This window comes from Phoxinus phoxinus (genome assembly GCF_949152265.1).
Source record: "Phoxinus phoxinus genome assembly, chromosome: 1".
Classification (NCBI taxonomy): Eukaryota; Metazoa; Chordata; class Actinopteri; order Cypriniformes; family Leuciscidae; genus Phoxinus; species Phoxinus phoxinus.
Genome location: NC_136876.1, coordinates 54,594,427 through 54,612,633, shown reverse-complemented (window position 1 = coordinate 54,612,633; position 18,207 = coordinate 54,594,427). Strand labels below are relative to the sequence as shown.

Below are 18,207 nucleotides of genomic sequence, written 5' to 3'. Positions count from 1 at the left end.
AGACTGCACCCACCCCTGAAACCCAGGACCACCTCAAGGAGCGTGCCAAAGACCAAGCAGACAAATTAATAAAAGTTAACAAGGTTTATTGAATAAAATTAATTTAAAAGTCTTGATTATGCTTCTGTGTCCCCCAACCAGAGCGGGACCAGACCTCGGACCCCCGGGAAGGCGTGGAGTTTTCTTCATGGCAGCTCGCGCCCGGACGTGACAACTATGGGAGGAGGAAGTCGGCCACCGTATACCTCTTCACGACGCGAAGCGGGACAGAATCTCGTGATGGAAGAGGATCTTCCGCTGGGCAGACAGGTAAGTATCCAGGTAAGCCAACCTTCTTGGACCGTCGAACGATCAGGACGTGGCCGGTGCGGGAGCTGGTGGCCAGAAAATAATCTTCTACCAGGCAGGTGAGTATCCAAGCACGTATACCTTTGTTTGGGCGCAGAGCGGGACGGAGTCTCGTGATCGTGGGGATCCTGCGCTGGACAGACAGGTAAGTATCGAGGTGAGCCAACCTTCATGGACCGTCGAACGATCAGGACGTGGCCGGTGCGGGAGCTGGTGGCCAGAAAGAATCTTCTACCAGACAGGTGAATATCCAAGCGTGTGTACGTGTATCCAAGCGTGTATAGCATTCCAACATGTAAGGATAATTATTAACATTAAACACCTGGAGTCCTTCTTCAGTGACAGCGATGAAATGTCGAGATGGTGAGTACACGGCGGTTAGTATATATATTCCCTACACACTGCAACCTCACTTCAAGCCAATACTGTGCAAACACATCAATTGAGGCACTGCATATCCACTCTCCCTCTCTCAGTGCAATAAGGCCAGCACTCACCTAACGATCGTTCCTTCCACTGTCGTGCTGAATCGAGTCTCATCCAATAGCGAGGAGATTTGGGTGCCTCCTTACTGACACGGGGGACAGAGCGTCCTCGCCGCTTGCCCACACTCGGAAGAAGAGAACAGGAGTTCAATGATCGCTCAATCCACCCACGCTCAAGTGACACGACACTCGTGATCAATACACTTCACAACTGTACATCCGTCTCGGTGCAGGTGCATACATTCAACAAGACCCAAGATCATACTACTTATCTCCCTTTCAATGATGATGGCGTTCTCCAGTCTTCACTTGATTCCCATACCTCACTCTCTTTCCATCCCTTGACGTCTTCACTCGTGTTCCCTCAATCGCCGTTGCACCCTTCACACAGCCGAGCCCCCGCAACACTCTTCAGATACCTCCACACATCAGCAACACCACCAAAGAAACCGACTTCTCTCGGGGGAACACACCAAAGGAAAGAACAACCACTTCACTGTCTCTGCACTTCCCTTTTATGTAGTCCATCTGCCTCCACAGCCCTATCACAGATCCCAGCGTATATCCCCCGCACCTGATGTCGATCTGTCATTAGCGTTGTTATGGTGACAGATACACAACCCAGACTAGCCCGGTGTTACAGTGACACCGTCCCGGGGGGAACACAAATTCCGCTTTCACTTTGTCACCTCGTGACACAATCCTAAAATTATATTACATACTGATTAGTTAACACATCTTCCTTAGTAGTTAACAGTAGTGAATAAGTAGTTAACCCCCTGGGGTCGGCAATCACGCCGGCGTGATCTGCTCGCTTTTTTTCTTATCAGTGCAAAAGAGATTCAAAATACTTTGTTGGTTTTGATCTTACATTTAAGTGTTTTACATCATTCGATCCAGTTAAGTTTCTATTTTTTTTGTGTATACTCACAATAAAAACAAAGTGTTGTGTCTTTCGCCAAATAAAGAAAAATAAACATGATGCGAGTTCTGCCTTCTCTCTGTCAGGGAAGTCCATTCTGAAACGCGTCTGAAAATGAACTGTAACTCAGCGAATACTTGTCACCCAGGAACGAGAGATTTGTCTTTATGAAGCTAGAATTCTCTTCTTTTAAATGAAGTAATTTATATTTAAAAACACATATTCTTAGTTTATGTAATCCGTTTGAAACCAAGGAGAGACGCAGTTTTTCGTTCTCTCTTCATTATTTTTAATGAGCTGAGGCCGCCACGCCCCCCGGCGCTATTCACATGCTAATAGTTGAGGTGATCTATACGCCTCGCACACGCCCTCCGATCGATGCCATGATGAAAACACGCAGTTTCTCGTCAGATTCACAGATTTCTCGTCAGATTCACAGCGTTTTGAGGATGGCACGCTTCTCCGGTAAAGTCGTCCTCCAGATGATTATGGACAGCGAGGAAGAATTCACCTTTTCCTCAGAGAAACGGTTGCATCTCAGACGGAGAACGGCTGCATTTTCAAGAGCGAATTGATCCCACAGAGGATACAAGTTCGAGTAAGTTGTTAAGTGTTTATATAATTATTTTCTGATTATATAGAACTCATGTGAATTTTCAGACTATATTTTGCTTAGTTTTGGTTAGCTTTTGACATCTTACAGGAAAGATTGCCTTACAATATCCCTAACATTCGTATATGGTCGTGTTTCAATGTGATATTACTCTCTAAACATATTTGTATTATATTTCAATCCGTTTTGATTAGCTTATGACACTGATTATCATGCTAAAAATACTGACTTTTGCGAATATCTGCTTAGGTGTAAATATGATTTAGTGCAAATATATTTCAGCCTCCGGTAAAATGTGATACTGTCTAAATACTAGACATTATATTTTTATATATAAATGTTCGGTTTTGGTTAGCCTATGACACACGCTAAAATATTGCCACAGATGATTGTGAATGCAGGTGTAAATGTTTGAAATGCTCTAAATGCGTGCGCAGATAATGGCCATCAATAGCTCGCGATCTATGGCCCATAAATAGATATTTCTCCGTCCTATGGCCCATCAACAGATATATAGACTACATGCATTGTGCGTCCATACCCATTAATCGCCCATCTTTGGATAATGTATGCTAACACAGTTGTTTTTATTTTTTTAGGAATGTGTTTGCATCACACTCTCCTTCTCCAGCAGAGGGACACGCAGGTGTCGTTCAGTTCTCAATCGAGAATGATGGTAAGTGCACAGACCAGTGGCGATTTCTTTAAGACTGCAAGGGAAGCTCGGCTTCCCCTATAATGTCAACAATTAATGGTCAAATATATGTACTATTTTGTTAACATTTTATTGACTAAAAATGCTTTAGAACGCGTTCATCTCGAAGACGAGTTCGTTCAGAATCAGCAGCTGGTCAGCTGACTCGATTTCCTTCTCATTCATTGCCGCAGCGTCACAGTGCATTTTTCTGTTGAAGCCGAGCGTCCATTGACTTCAATGGGGCTGCTTTGAACAGTTTTTTTCAGTGCTGCGAAACTAGACGGTCATTGGATAAATGCTGCGATTATGTCCCGCCCACGGACGCTCAGCGTCTCTGGGGGGAATGGAGAAGTGGGCGGGCCCGGACTCCGAGCGTCTGCGTGGTGATTGGAGGGTCTGTCATCTCCTTTTGATTGACAGAATTTCTGTCCATAGCTGAAGCTATTCGAGCTCAGTGAAAAGTAAACTGAAAAACGCTTTTCTCACGCAGGGAAAAATCGCGAAGCAAAGAGGACACTGACACTGACAGACACCAAAGAGAAGGTTACTTTTGATAAGCAAATTCTCAGCTCTCCGATTCTGTAAATTGTATTACGAAATTCAAACAATAAATATCGCTTTAGCACTTGTAAATGTGACGTGACAGATCATCTCTCACTCTTTATAACTAGTAAATAATAAATAAACACGAATCAGCATGTTGAAAGATCCAGTACAACTTACCAAAATGTATATCCCTCATACTTAATATCGAGCAATCAGTGTTTTTCAACGCGGAAAGAAAAATGGCACAACGTTTAGGTTTAACCAGGGTTTAACGTACGTTACCTCAGGATCAAGAAAGCCATTTAATAACCATTGCACGTTAGTTGGCTAGAAAAATTAGCTACAGAGAGGAGTATTTTGCTAAATATGTGCACTGTATGACATCTTTATATTATATTTGTATTATATTTAATTTGAGATGTTATTTAACCTTTAATAATAATACCAGCTGACAGGGCTCTCAGCATGTATGAGATTTTTTTTTTTTGTAAGTTAGGCTAACGTTACCTAATATTTATCAAAATGAATCGATATTGAATCAAGATCCGAATCAAATCAAAAGAATGAAATTGAATTGAAATGCAATAATAAAATCAGTAGCCTACAGTCATTGTACCATGTAAACATTGTAACATGTTTTTACTAAACTTAATAAAATTCTGTTTAATTACCTAATGTTTTGACAATCACGATACACATATTTTGATGGAAGTTTTGGACCATTTTTATGATGTAGACCGAAAATGAGCTTCCCCTCTTTGAAAGACCAGCAGTCGCCACTGGCACAGACGTAATATTTTACTGATGAAATGTAATTGTGTTTACAATATACATAATATACTCGTCATAATATACAAGTAGGGCCTACCTATTCTTGTGTGAAATTACAAAATCGGTTGTCTTTTTCTTAATCCATGGCCATAGTGATTGATAGCGATAATAATACAGTTTCTTTGATTGTGTTATCAACAGATGTGAAAATGAACATGTCCAAGCACCGGTCCCGAAGAGAGCCACGGCAAACAAGCAACAGGTCCAAGTCCACCCTGTCATGGAAAACCGAGACTGATGTTGACATGGTTGCACAGACTGCATGATTCCTGCACGGGAAACTGGACCACAAGTGACCTCTGTTTACTCACATTCGCCCATGAGTCTGTTTGTAACAGTATACACTACCTTTCTTTCTTTTTTTTAAAGGATGTGTTAAGTTATGTTGTTAGGAAAGATTTCTATTTTGAATAAATGCTTTTCTTTTTAATCAGTGAATCCTGAAAAAAATATCACAGGTTATAAAAAAATTCAGCTTTGATCAAATAAATAAATTATATTTTAAAGTATATTAAAATAGAAAATCATTATTTTAAATTGTAATAATATTTCACAATATTACTGTTGTTTCTGTATTTTTTATCAAATAAATGCAGCCATCTTCCAAAAATATTAAAAATATTAAAAATGGTAATGTGTCCAAACGTTTGACTTGTACTATATGTTTATATATGTACGGTAGCACTGTGGTCTTGTGAGGCACAACATTTAGTTCCTCCACATAGAGGAATTACAATAAAAACAGATTAAAAAACAAAACCTTTGAATGTCCTCTCATTCTCAGATTCTCCTCTCTGCCTCACAGCACCTTGATGGGGGCATTAGCCATGGATGGGGGAGTGTCTATTGTCTCCCCTCATTCATATTCATGGCCATCAACACCCCTACGCATAAAGCAGTACTGGCACAAAAACTGACTTGCAAAGTTTAAATCATTATATTGTTGTTTTGTGAAAGAGTGATCAGAATGATTTTCACATCATTTTGTAGTAAACATTCTAGCCTACAAGAATGGTAACTCAAAAGTCTTGTGCCAAACTATTCAGTATGAGTTATATGGGCTCATTGCAGTGACACATTTTTTCCCAAAACTTACTAACCACGCATAATATTTTTTTTCTATAAAATGCAAACATGTAACTTCCATTTTGCTCACATATTATTGTAGCAGAGTTTGTGCTGAATACAGCAGAATTATGTGTTGGCCAAAGGTATGCTGTAAGTAGCTAAAATAAGCACAAATGTCAGGGCATGTCAAAACCTCTCAAGGGCCCCAAAAACCCCTCAGACCCAAGGGGGTTAATGAAGAATTACCTACTAGTTCTTCAATAATTCCTTATTAGTTATGCAGTAAGTAAGATACAGTATTCTAAAGTGTTACCAAATCGGTTAGTCAAAAGCAGCTCAACGACCAATCTCTTTCATCATCTTCGAACTACCCACCGCACTGAATATGAGGATTATGAAAAGCTTCGCGAGTCAGCCGAACACGACGCGCCTGCAGCTGACAGGGTAAAAGCAAAAAAAACACGCAACAAACTTTGGCTGATTCATTTACCAAGAAAATTCTTTACGACAGTAAAAGCGACAGATGGCAAGATATAACAAACACTGTCACCAATTACATTGCCAGAGACATGGCGCCAATTCAAGCTGTTAAGAGAGTTTAAACAGCTTTTAAAGACGTTAGAGCCAAGATACACACTGCCTGGACGAAAATACTTCAGTGAAACAGCGCTGCCCAAATTGTATGAATCATGTCACCAAACTCTTGTGCATGAAGTGCAGAAGGTTTTACATTTTGCCACAACAACCGGTTTGTGGTCAAGCAGAACGTCAGAGCCATACCTTTCCCTGACAGCACATTTCATTGATGAAACTTGGCAACTCCAAAGCTACTGTCTGCAGACATCTTACTTTCCAGATCACCACACAGGCAACATAATTGCTCAAGGTCTAAAAGATGCGCTGGCATCATGGTCGTTGCCCGAAGATCGCATGGTTTGCATAACTTTTTTAATGTCCTGCCCAATACAGGCTGTGATTGGTCGGTTGATGAAAAGTGACACTGACAAGCCCATCGGCTTTATGAAAAGTTCAATGTTTCAACAAAAAGCACCTGATATAGCTGATATTCCTTATCTTTTCCCCATATCTTGAAGCTACAGCTTCCAACTGCCAATGATGCCCTACCTGTTACCACTGGGACTTGAAAATGAGGGAAATATTAGTTTTGATTTCCACCTCTGTCTCAAACTAACATTCAATCCCAAACAGGATTCTGCGTCTGCAGACGATCTAAAGGGTATATTACAACATCAGCAGAGCAATAACGGAACGCTCATCAGCGTATAAAAAATATAATAAAGTTTTTATCATGAACAGAAAACTATTATTTATTATACATTTTATCACTGAGGTGAAAAGGTACCACAATCACATTTAAAGAAGTTACTTCCCCAAACAAAAGACACACAGAGGGAAGACTAATCATTCCTGCATGTGAGCTAACTCAGCAAAGATAGTACATGAGAAAAGTTGATTTACAGGAGAAACATATCTAAAAGCAATACAGAATGCCCGAGGGCATTACTGCATTAGCTTCTGTTATTTTTGTATTTTAAATTGTCAACTGCCACCTGAATGTTGTTTCATAAATAACATTTCCACCATAAAATGATGCAAAACGAATCACCAGAATGCAGGAAAATTAAGTGTTTAATGCTCATAGTCATATAATTCAGCGTTGAAGATTTAGTAAAAATCTCATCTAGATCTCATGGACCCAATATTGTGTCTTGTGTCGTCAGCTAAGTGTCTCCGTCTCGTCACATCTCTACTCGTATCTGTTTTTAGGGGCATATGTGAGTGAAATGGTCACAATGTAGAGACATGAAAATTGACAATTCACAAGTGAATCAGGAACTCCAATTAAATGAATGATGTTCCATGTTCTTTGTACAGATTCTGTGAAGGATTAAAAAATGTTTGGGGTTCTGGAGAAAATCAAAAGGCATCCAGACAGCTTTCTGTTCTGCTACGAGGCAAGCACACTGACTGCTGGTGGACAATCTTTTCAGCATTCGTCTGTCTCCAGAAGGGAGCAACAAGAGAGCTGCTGAGGAGATGGTTGTTACCTTCTGGAGAGACTATCTCCAGGATGCAGAAGGTAAAGAAAAATTATGAATCTATTTTTAATATTTCTTATTTTGGAGAATTTATTCAATATCAACTGATGCAAACTGCTATTGCAAGGGGTGGGAAGAGATTTCTCATCAGGTTAAAAGCTGTTCACACAATAGCATTAGAAACTCAACTTCCTGCAGTTGTGTTGCAGCTCTTGGCCAATCAAGAGATGTATTTATGTGACAAGTGATTGTCGAATGTTATTTATGTAATCTCAATCATGCGGCAACCTCTGTAACTTAAACCTGCATTCTGTCTAACAGCCAGCAGGGGGCCATTCCTCTTGTTGCAAAGAGAAGTCTGGCTCCATTAGAAATAATGGTAAAATGACCCTACTTCTCAGCTGATTTATTACCTCAGTAAACACTTTAATAATGAGTTTATGGTCTCAGTCGCTAGTTTCATGTCTTATTCATTACAAAATGATGTTCATTTAGTAAATGATGGTGCAATTTAGAGGAAAATAAACCATAAAGCAGAGAATGCTTCAGGGCTGGACTATCTGTGATTGATAAGTCGTTACCATGCGATCTGTAAATCAGGCCAGAGTGACATCGTACCCACGGTACACTGTGTAAGCGCTGTTGAAAAAGCTTATTAGGAGTTGGCTGTTCACTTTCTCTGGTGAGTACATTTAGTTTTAAGCTTGTTGTTTGCTAGACAAAATCGTCAGCCCTGTTAAAATGACAGTTAATGTGAATAATAGATGCATCTAGCTAAGCAAGCTAAGTAAATATGGTCACGTCCAGTGCCGCTGGTTACAAAAAATCAAAATGGCGACACCCTATCAGCCAAACGCCAGGCTTCAAAACGACAGTCCAAAAACCAATGGGTGACGTCGGGATGTTTATATCCACTTTTTTTATACAGTTTATGGCAGGGGTCACCAAACTCGGTCCTGGAGGGCCGCTGTCCTGCAGAGTTTAGCTCCAACCAGGTCCAACACACCTGCCTGAAAGTTTATTGTATGCCTGAGACCTTGATTAGCTGGTTCAGGTGTGTTTAATTGGGGTTGGAGCTAAACTCTGCAGAACTGTGGACCTCCAGGACAGAGTTTGGTGACCCCTGGTTTATGGGTTAACGTTGGATACTCGATAGATGGCTAATATCCAACATAAAAGTATCCCTTGCCAAAATATTACGGTAAAGTGTGGAATTTGCAACACCACGAAATAAAGGATAGAGCATAGTTGTAAACGATAGTCATTTTGTTATCGTCACATGATAAATATCATCATCTCGCACGGCCATTGAACCTACCATAACCCCCCGCTAATACAAGATACAAGGTAGTTTATTGGTTTTTATACAGCACAAGGCTGTCCTTTATGCTACACACACAACATATAATCAAGTGTAGGCCTATATTAAAATATGGTAACGTATAAAATAAATCAATATTTATAGCTGTTTACATACATACACGTAGCTATACACCCCGAGTATTCCACAGTGCATTTTTTACATCTGGGGTGAAGATAAACAGCAGCAACCAGATGCTAATATGGTTTCATCCTCACAATAAACAGTCTGACATTTGGGAAACAGAGGCCATATTGACTGCGTTTGAGCACCAAGCATGATCGATGTAAAACACAGATTCAAAACCTAGTCGGACTCGTCACCAAAGCAGAGAAATGCCAGTGGGCCGGTCGCTCTGTGACAGTAATAGGGTTGCTTCGTCAGCAGCTGAAGCGGTAAAAAAACTGGCAGAAGATAAGGGAGGTTTGGGTTTAACATTATATTTAACATTATATGTATTGGTGCCTTTTGTTGTTTAACATGTTCAGCTTTTCATAAAGCCGATGTACTTGTCAGTGTCACTTTTCTTCAACTGACCAATCACAGCCTGGATGGGGTGGGACTTTAAGAAAAGTTTGACATACTGCGGCAAATTTAATACTTAGCATTAACAAATTAGAGACCGATGTAGAGCCTTTTTCTGGCTTAAGGATTTAATGATTAAAAACATCCCACAGAAATGAAACCTCTGTAACTGGATTTAATCTTCTGTTATTTTAATCCTGATTATTGCTTACAGCGTCCTCAGCAGGAACGATATTACATGCATTGGATTTTGTTAGTTTTAGATTTTGAATAGTCACATGCCATCTGGATTATTTTTCTCTTTACATAAATTCCACCAGAAATCGGTGCATAAAAATTCACCAGAATGCAGAAAATTAAGTGTTTAATGCTCAAAATTGTCATATAATTCAGCATTTTCTTAAAAAATTGTGGAAAAATGTCGTCTTGTGAGCTAAGTGTCTCATTACACGTTAAGTTAACCAGCTACCACTTAAAATGTTTTTTTTTTGTTTTTTTTATAGAAGAAGAAGGGTCATCCAAACTACAGAAGATATTGGCCTTCTCAACTGGAGCATCTGTGGTACTTTTCTCCAACTCCCTCGGTCCAGTTCATTCATAAAGGAGAAGACGACTTCTCATCTACCCCAATGTTCCCTATGGCCAACACATGTGTTAACTGCATCAGGTCTTCATGTGACATACCAGCTGTTCAAGGAGAAGTTTGACTTTGCATTAGGAAACACATATGGGTTTGGCAGGGCATGAACATTATCCCGCTCTGCAATGCGTTTCTCTGTGTCTGTTTGTCTTAAAAAGGTTTAAAAGGACAGTTATATGTATTTCTGAAAGGCCCATCCCTTTAAATTACATCCCCGTATGCAATATAATTTGCACTTATTAGAGAATACAGAATAGTTTATATTTCCACTGCAATTCAACAGACTTTGTCAGCCTAAGTTTAAAATATATTTTTATTTTTACATGTCTCCCAAATGTTAATTGTTCATTTATTTGTAATGTCCAGTGTTCCAGAACCTTAACGTAATTCCCATGTTATTCACTGAAGTAATTGCTAAAGAGAATGAAACACATTGTTGTTCAAGTGGATTCACTTGTTGAATAATGTTCATTGTTGTGTCATTAAAGGTTACATCAATGTCTGGAATTATAACATTATTATTGGTCTGAAGTTCAGGTAATGGCCCTTCTTCGTCAATGCCATAATAGTTGTCAACATCAAAGATGTCACTTATAACCGGGTGAATTCCTGTTGTTTACGACACCTGCATGCCACAGCTGAAGAGGTGTCTGCCCCCCCTGTGTGTTAAAACATAATGCAAACAAAATAAATGTACTTCATTCAATGAATCAAGTATACCCTGTTCCTCCATGAAGTTAAAAATGTTATTAAAGTGTCTAGATACAACTCTTCACAGAAACTGATTCTGAGAAATCACTGGCTTTAGTTTTATTAGATCTGAGTGTTGCATTTGATTTAGTGGACCATGAGGTCCTGTTGAGACGTCTGGAGATATCTGTGGGCTTTTGTGGCGTAGTCTTACAGTGGTTCCGTTCTTATCTGACCAACAGATGCTTTAGTGTTCGTATTGGTCATCAGTCCTACCTCTAAACTGTGGAGTCCCACAGGGATCAATCCTCGGGCCGGTATTGTTTACCCCGTACCTCTGGCTTCCATTTTTAATAAATACGGAGTATCCTTTCATATATACGCTGATGATACTCAGATCTATCTTCCTTTAAAACATAACGATACAAATGGTTTACAACTCCTGTTGGCCTGTTTAAATAAACTTAAGCTGTGGCTTTCAAGTAATTTTCTAAATTTAAGCGAAAATAAAACTGAAATAATTGTATTTGGGCCCAAGGAAAACTGTGTGCTTGATGTTGACCGTGGTTCTCTTGCCCCATAATAAACTCAATGCGCTAGAAATCTGGGTTTTCAACCTAAAATTGGATAAACAGATCAGTACTGTTGTAAAATCATGTTTTTTTCACCTTCGCCAACTCTCTAAAGTGAAACCTTTTTTAACTCAGAGTAATTTCCAAACAGTGATTTATGCCTTTGTAACAACTCGACTAGACTATAGTAATTCACTTTATTTTGGTGTCAATATGGTTTGGTATTATTTTTTTATAAAGCCCTAAATAAATTGGCCCCTCAGTACCTGACCGATCTACTTTGTCCGTACACTCCTTCTAGAAGTCTGAGATCCAGTGATCACGGTCTACTCATGGTGCCTAGATCAAGACTTAAATGAGGCGATCGTGCTTTTGCGACTGCAGGCCCAAAACTTTGGAACGGTCTAGCTCTCTACATTAGATTAGCTCCTTCTGTTTCCACCTTCAAATCTTCTTTAAAGACTTATTTATTTTCTTTGGCTTTTAATACTCCTTGATTCAGATACGATTATTGCCTATTTAATGTGTTGTGTTACCTTATTGGTTGTTTTATTTGTATTGATCTTTCTTTTTTTTCTGTTCTGTACAGCACTTTGGTCAGCCTTGGTTATTTTAAATGTGCTTTATAAATAAATATTGTATTGTATTGTATATTGAAACCATTTCACATTGATCATAAATATATGGAAATTAATTTTCCTTTCTATAAGGGTTAGGCCAGTTATGGGTTTGAGGGTTTATTAGTCTGTTGGCGTCTCCCTGTGGTCCTGTTTGGTATGGCAGTTTGACTTGTGCTTTTTTAAGAATAAGTACTTTTTAGTTATCTGCAGTAAAGTATCCAGGAGCTTTGAATCTGTCTTACATATTGTTTAAAAAAGTAATAATTGAACAGAGGGAGTTCTTTCTAGAAGTTAAAAAGTATAGCTTTAATTTACAAAATATGCTTTCAAAAAGAATACTGAATGTTTAAATCTATAGGCCTATTGAATTTATTTTGATTAAAAAATAACATGCAATAATAACACTAAGAGCAATAACACTTGCAAACACATATTTGGTTAAAAACCTTTCTCTTTGCAGCAGAAGTACACAGAATAGGAAATGTCAAGCAGTTTTTCTAGTTTTGCAGGAAGTTTTTGCAATCATCTATATTCAAATAATATACATTTTCCTGTCTAACCCCTAAACCAGATGGATCAATTCAAATGTATTGTTAGTAACCTTCAGGAAAAAGATAAGTGAGGTAGAAAAACGCTGCATGGCGACTTGTAGAAAACCATTTGTGGAAACCATTACTTTTACCTCAAAGAAAGCAAAATAAAACTGATTCGATCTGTGGCATATACTGTCTTTGTGTACTAATGAGGGAATCACTGTTATAGTGACCATAGTGGTACTATCAGATAGGGCAGAGGAAGGGATATTACATAACCACATCAATCAGAGGAAAAATCGAAGAACTTAATGGACTGTCTGAAATCATACTGAGCATTATGACAGCTATAAATGCCCCATCACTGACCTCAATACCACACCAACACCAGTGTGTCATCTGTGGAAATATTGTACAACAGCCCTCACTAAAAATAAGTATACTTCAAATTAAAGTAAAGTTCAAGTATATTTTAAGCATACTAAGTATACTAATATCAATGTACTTGTAAGTGTACTATTTCAATACTACTTGTGACTAAATTGGCCCACGTTTTGTGTATAAAAGTATACTTTTAAGAATACTTTGTGTAAAGAAAACTTTGAGTACACAACTAGTTTACAAAGTTTAGTTGATTTTATACTTGAAGCAAATGTAGCTTATGAAATTACACTTTGAAGTATATTCTCAGTAAACAACAACTAGTTTAGTAGCTTCATACTGCAAGTATACTTGTAAGTTTTCTTTAAGTGAACTTATACTTCTAGTTTAATATTTATTAATTTTTTAATTTAAGTACTCTAATATGTTCTCATGTTTAAGTGTTTATACTCTAAATATATCTTTAACTGTACTTGAACACTTTCACCACCCGCTTTTGTTGCCAGCCAGTACCAGCATTTTTGATTATTTTCACAAAAGTTTCATGGCCACCAGATTGTTTTTGTTATGGAAATCTGAACATGCAATATATCGAAAGAAAGAATAGAACCTCTGCTTTAAAAAAAAAATCAATGTTAATGGCATTGAATCAATGTTACAATTTAATTTTGGTTCACCATCATGCACTCTCAGAAAATGAAACACAACTACAACTGACTTAAAGCCACACAGCCTGCATGCAACTAAAAGACATCAGGGGCTTCGTTTATAAAACATCGTTTAGAAACCGTCAAACAATTGATCTGTCATTAACATATAAAACAGCTCCAGCCAACATCCAAATCCTTTACTGGAGAATGGCGAGTGGTAAGAACTGCCTCGAAAGATTTCCAAATACTTGCAGAAATCGGCTCTCTGCTTCAAGGGAAAGTGTGTACATCTGCTTAGATCCTGACGGGGCTAATCGCTGTTCCACATCAAAGACCATTTTTATGAAAATAAACGTATGCACACATTTTAAAAACGCATATTTTTCGGCAGCACTTGATCCAGTAATACTAACACTTTCTCCTATATTCTATCTTATAAAAAAACAAAAAAGTATTGCGTTAGATTGACCTGGGAAGGGTCACAGCACTTACATACTGTTGTCCTATTGTTAGTTTAATTGCTTCTATTGTTCTCATTTGTAAGTCGCTTTGGATAAAAGCGTCTGCTAAATGAATAAATGAGAATAGCTAAATCTCAGAGGAGGATTAAACAACACAAACAGGATTACCAGCTTCACTTATTACTAACCAGTTTGACTTTATTTCTGTCATACGTGCACAAAAGCTCTTAGTGAGAATTAAAAGTTAACAGTTAAACAGTAAAGTTACTGTTGTTTTTTTTAAGTTAAGTTATTTGGTCAGCATTATGGTGATTAGTATCCGCCTTTGTTGGTCACTTGGCTCCTGTGTTTTAATGTTAGAATTTACATTTACATTTAATCATTTAGCAGATGCTTTTATCCAAATGAGAAGAGCAATAGAAGCAGTTAAACAATAGCCAACAATATGTAAGTGCTGTGACCCTTCCCAGTTTAGTCTAACGCAGTGTATGTACATTATATTTATAGATATAGAGTAGAAGAGAAGAGAAAGTGTTAGTATCAATGGATCAAGTGTTGCCGAAAAAGATGCGTCTTCAGCCGTTTCTTGACAATGGCCACGGACTCGAGTTGAGTTGGGCAGGTTCCACCAGCAGACAACAGTCCAGGTGAAGGTGTGTGAAAGTGATTTTGTGGCTCTCTGAGATGATAGCATCACCAGACGACGTTAACAACGTTACACAAGCTTCTGGATGGCACATAAGTGTGGAGTAATGAGTTTAGGTAAAAGGGAGCAGAGCCGGTGGTTGTTCGATAGGCAAACGTTAGTGACTTGAATTTGATGCGAGCAGCGATTGGCAACCAGTGCAGTTTTATGAGTAGAGGAGTGACGTGTGCTCGATAAACACCCCTCTAGCTGCAGCATCTGCATCAGTTGCAGAGGTTTGACTGATGCTGGAAGGAGAGAGCATTACAATAGTCCAGTCTGGAGAGAACAAGTGCATGGACAAGGAGTCAGAGGAAGGGCCTGATTCCTACTAATGTTGTATGAGGCAAATCTGCAGGACCGGCCAGTGCTAGCAATGTGCTCTGTGAAGTTCAACTGGTCAATCACAAGGATCCTGGCTGACCTTGATGGATGACGAATCTAGCTGATTTATGACCATATTTAAACCATATTTGTTATGGCAAAAGAAGCAACGATTAATAGAGATCAGATGAAGTTGATGGCTTGTTACCGGTGGTATAATCATCATGAATTTGCCTGAGTCACTGATCTCATCTCAAGTCAAGACACTGATTATGAGACTTGTTGTTAATTTATGCACTTTGCCCATCTGTGTGATACAGTGTTGTGAAAATCACATAATCTGAAAGATTTAAAAAAAGTTGTATACAAAACTGTTGTATCATTCAGACACAAAAACATCAACAATCAGAATGTGAATCTCAACAAAGGGGACAATCAACAAAAAAGCTACATGCCGCTAGGCATGCTGGGTGCATCGTGCAAAACTCGTTCATAACTCTCAACATTAATTGCAGCATGAATTAATTATGCAGCTGAACTGTCTTGCTATATTCTACGCTCTTATTTTTGCTGTTGTTTTTCTTGTGACTTTTTAGTAGCTTGTTTTGTGGTGCTCAGAGTTGATCTGTTTGTTTATTTCCATTATTTTTGAGACTTGTATGATGAGTGTCTAAATGTGTCTACATTCCCAGTAAAAAAAAAAGATTTTGTTCTTTTGGTCCGGGTACTAATGCATTACCGTATTTTCCGGACTATAAGTCACACTTTTTTTTCATAGTTTTGCTGGTCCTGCGACTTATAGTCAGGTGCGACTTATATATCAAAATTCATACTGACTGAGATGAACCAAGAGAAAACATTACCGTCTACAGCCGCGAGAGGGCGCTCTAGTTGGCGGAGTTGTTCAGAAGCGACACCGAGGAAGAACTCAATGGATTCAGTGTTGAGGAGTGAGATCGGGAGCTTGGTGAACTTGCTGACCGGTAACTTGCTGGACTCGCTGGCTAATGTTAATTTTGCCTATTCTGCCTCCCAGGTATATGTTCTTTATGCTATTGTGGACTGTAAATTTCAAAATAAATGCGACTTATAGTCCAGTGCGACTTATGTTTTTTTTCCTCTTCATGACATTTTTTGACTGATGCGACTTATACTCCAGAGCGACTTATAGTCCAGAAAATACGGTACATTGATTTTTTTCTATGACAACATCTGTTTTAGCTTAATAGAACATTCACAAAAATCTTAATACTCAATATTATTCTCGATTTGATAACTGTCATTTCATCATTATGAAAACAGATATCTTTAGCTGATCCGCTTCTTTATCAATTTATTCCTTCATCAATGCACAAGTGGGCACCGGGAACACACACTCGGACCGCAGCAAACGTGCCCAGTGTGAAAGTGTGGCTGTAAGTCAGTTGTAGTTGTTGTTTCATTTTCTGAGTACAAACATGACGTTGAACTGACGTCACATTGTCACATTGATTTTTTAATGAAATTTCTACAATTACTTTTTTAAACATATCACGAGTTCACACTTAAAAATAATCAGATAGAGAAGGCATGCTGTCCGAGTGGAAGGCTCCTAACTCGGAGTTTGCCGGCCGGGAAATGGTTCTGACCAACCTCTTTTTAGTTGTGATAGTGTCTTAGTCTACATTACACAACATTATAATAATAACTGTTATAATATTATTCCTATGACAGTTATTGCCACATATTGTAAAACAAATGCACGAAAAAATAAATGAAACTTTCCTAATTAGTTTTGTCCTAATTTCTATGCTTGAAAGAGATCAACACAGGAGCTTATATTTTGACAGAAAACAAGTTTCCAAGCGCATCTCATTACAAATATAGTGAAATGCTGTAATCGTCAACTATGCAGATGTGAAGATAATGCGTAACTCCTAAAGCACGCTGAACAGCACATGCACATATGAGTTCACTGCATTTATTCCCTGTGAACTGAGAAGAGCTGATCGCGTGAGCACTTCTCTTTTCAGCGCAGTTAGATAGCCGTTTGCGATTTGATAAGGACACAAAGCCTTATCACGCTTTCGATTTTAGTTTGTATGACAGCAATTGCGAAAAACAACATTTGTATTACATTATTTTATTATTGTTGCAATTTTTTTTATGAATGCATGTTGTTGCCATCATGCTGGTTTAAGCCAGTCAGTTATGCTCCATCCAACATGCTATACACTAACTTTTACTCATTTCAATACTCTTTTCAAAGTGTGCGTTGCCCAGATCCTCTGTGTCATTGCAGTCACAGAGAGAGCTAAAGAATTTAGGCCACTAAGGCCCAATGACTACTTGAATACAATGACTAATTCAACTTTAAGAGGACCGACTTCGCCACTCGGACATCACACAGAGTAGGATTTAAAAAAACAAAATTCTTATCTAATGAACACATGTTTGTTACACTTAGAAACAAAGACATGAGTACGGTACAACATGCTTATTCTTTATTAATTCAATCACATAAAAATAACTAAATGAACACTAAATATAACAATATGTACTGTAGGGCTGAGGGCTCGAGGACAAGGAATAAAACCAATCAATTCTGGGAAAAGCTCTTACCACTCACATCAAATCCATGCTCATCATTGCACACAGCACTCAACCCTCCACCAGCACGCGGAGGAAACAAGAGAGGATTCCCGAAGCCCTCAGCACCTAGAAACGAAAAACTCAAATGCCCACACACACTGGAACATACATAATTAACACTCAAGATCCGGATCTTATACACAGCAAAATCCCCAGTGTTAAATTAACACTGCTCAGTGTTTATATGAGTCCACACTCAGAGAGTGTTAAATGAACACTGAAGCAGTGTTAAAGTTAATGAGATAATTAAGTGATTAATTGAGTTATGATTGAGCATTATTGAAGACACCTGATGATACACACAGCACCGATGTAGCCAACTCGCGGCTGCACCCCCGGTTAAATAGCACTCCCTGAAATACACATGATGTCTATTTACAAACGTATCCCACATTAACCATTCAACTATTACTCAGCATAGCGACATACCTATGTTTAACAGCGTTGTGGCACCACCACATAAGGTTTAGAGTTCCTTTCTTTTTTTGTTTGTTTTATGCATGAATAATATTGTAATTATTAGCATGAAAAAATTTAGATGTATCTCCATTACTAGGAACTCTGT

General features: G+C 38.5%; 1 long non-coding RNA gene across 1 annotated transcript in view; it reads left to right on the top strand.

Moving 5' to 3' along the window:
- Positions 1-2,214: 2,214 nt before the first annotated feature.
- LOC307001741 overlaps positions 2,215-18,207 on the top strand; it is a 253,624-nt gene continuing 237,631 nt past the window's right edge. The window contains exons 1-2 of the long non-coding RNA XR_013798311.1: positions 2,215-2,353; positions 2,968-3,044. This is a non-coding gene — a long non-coding RNA (uncharacterized lncRNA). The remainder of the gene's footprint in view (positions 2,354-2,967; positions 3,045-18,207) is intronic.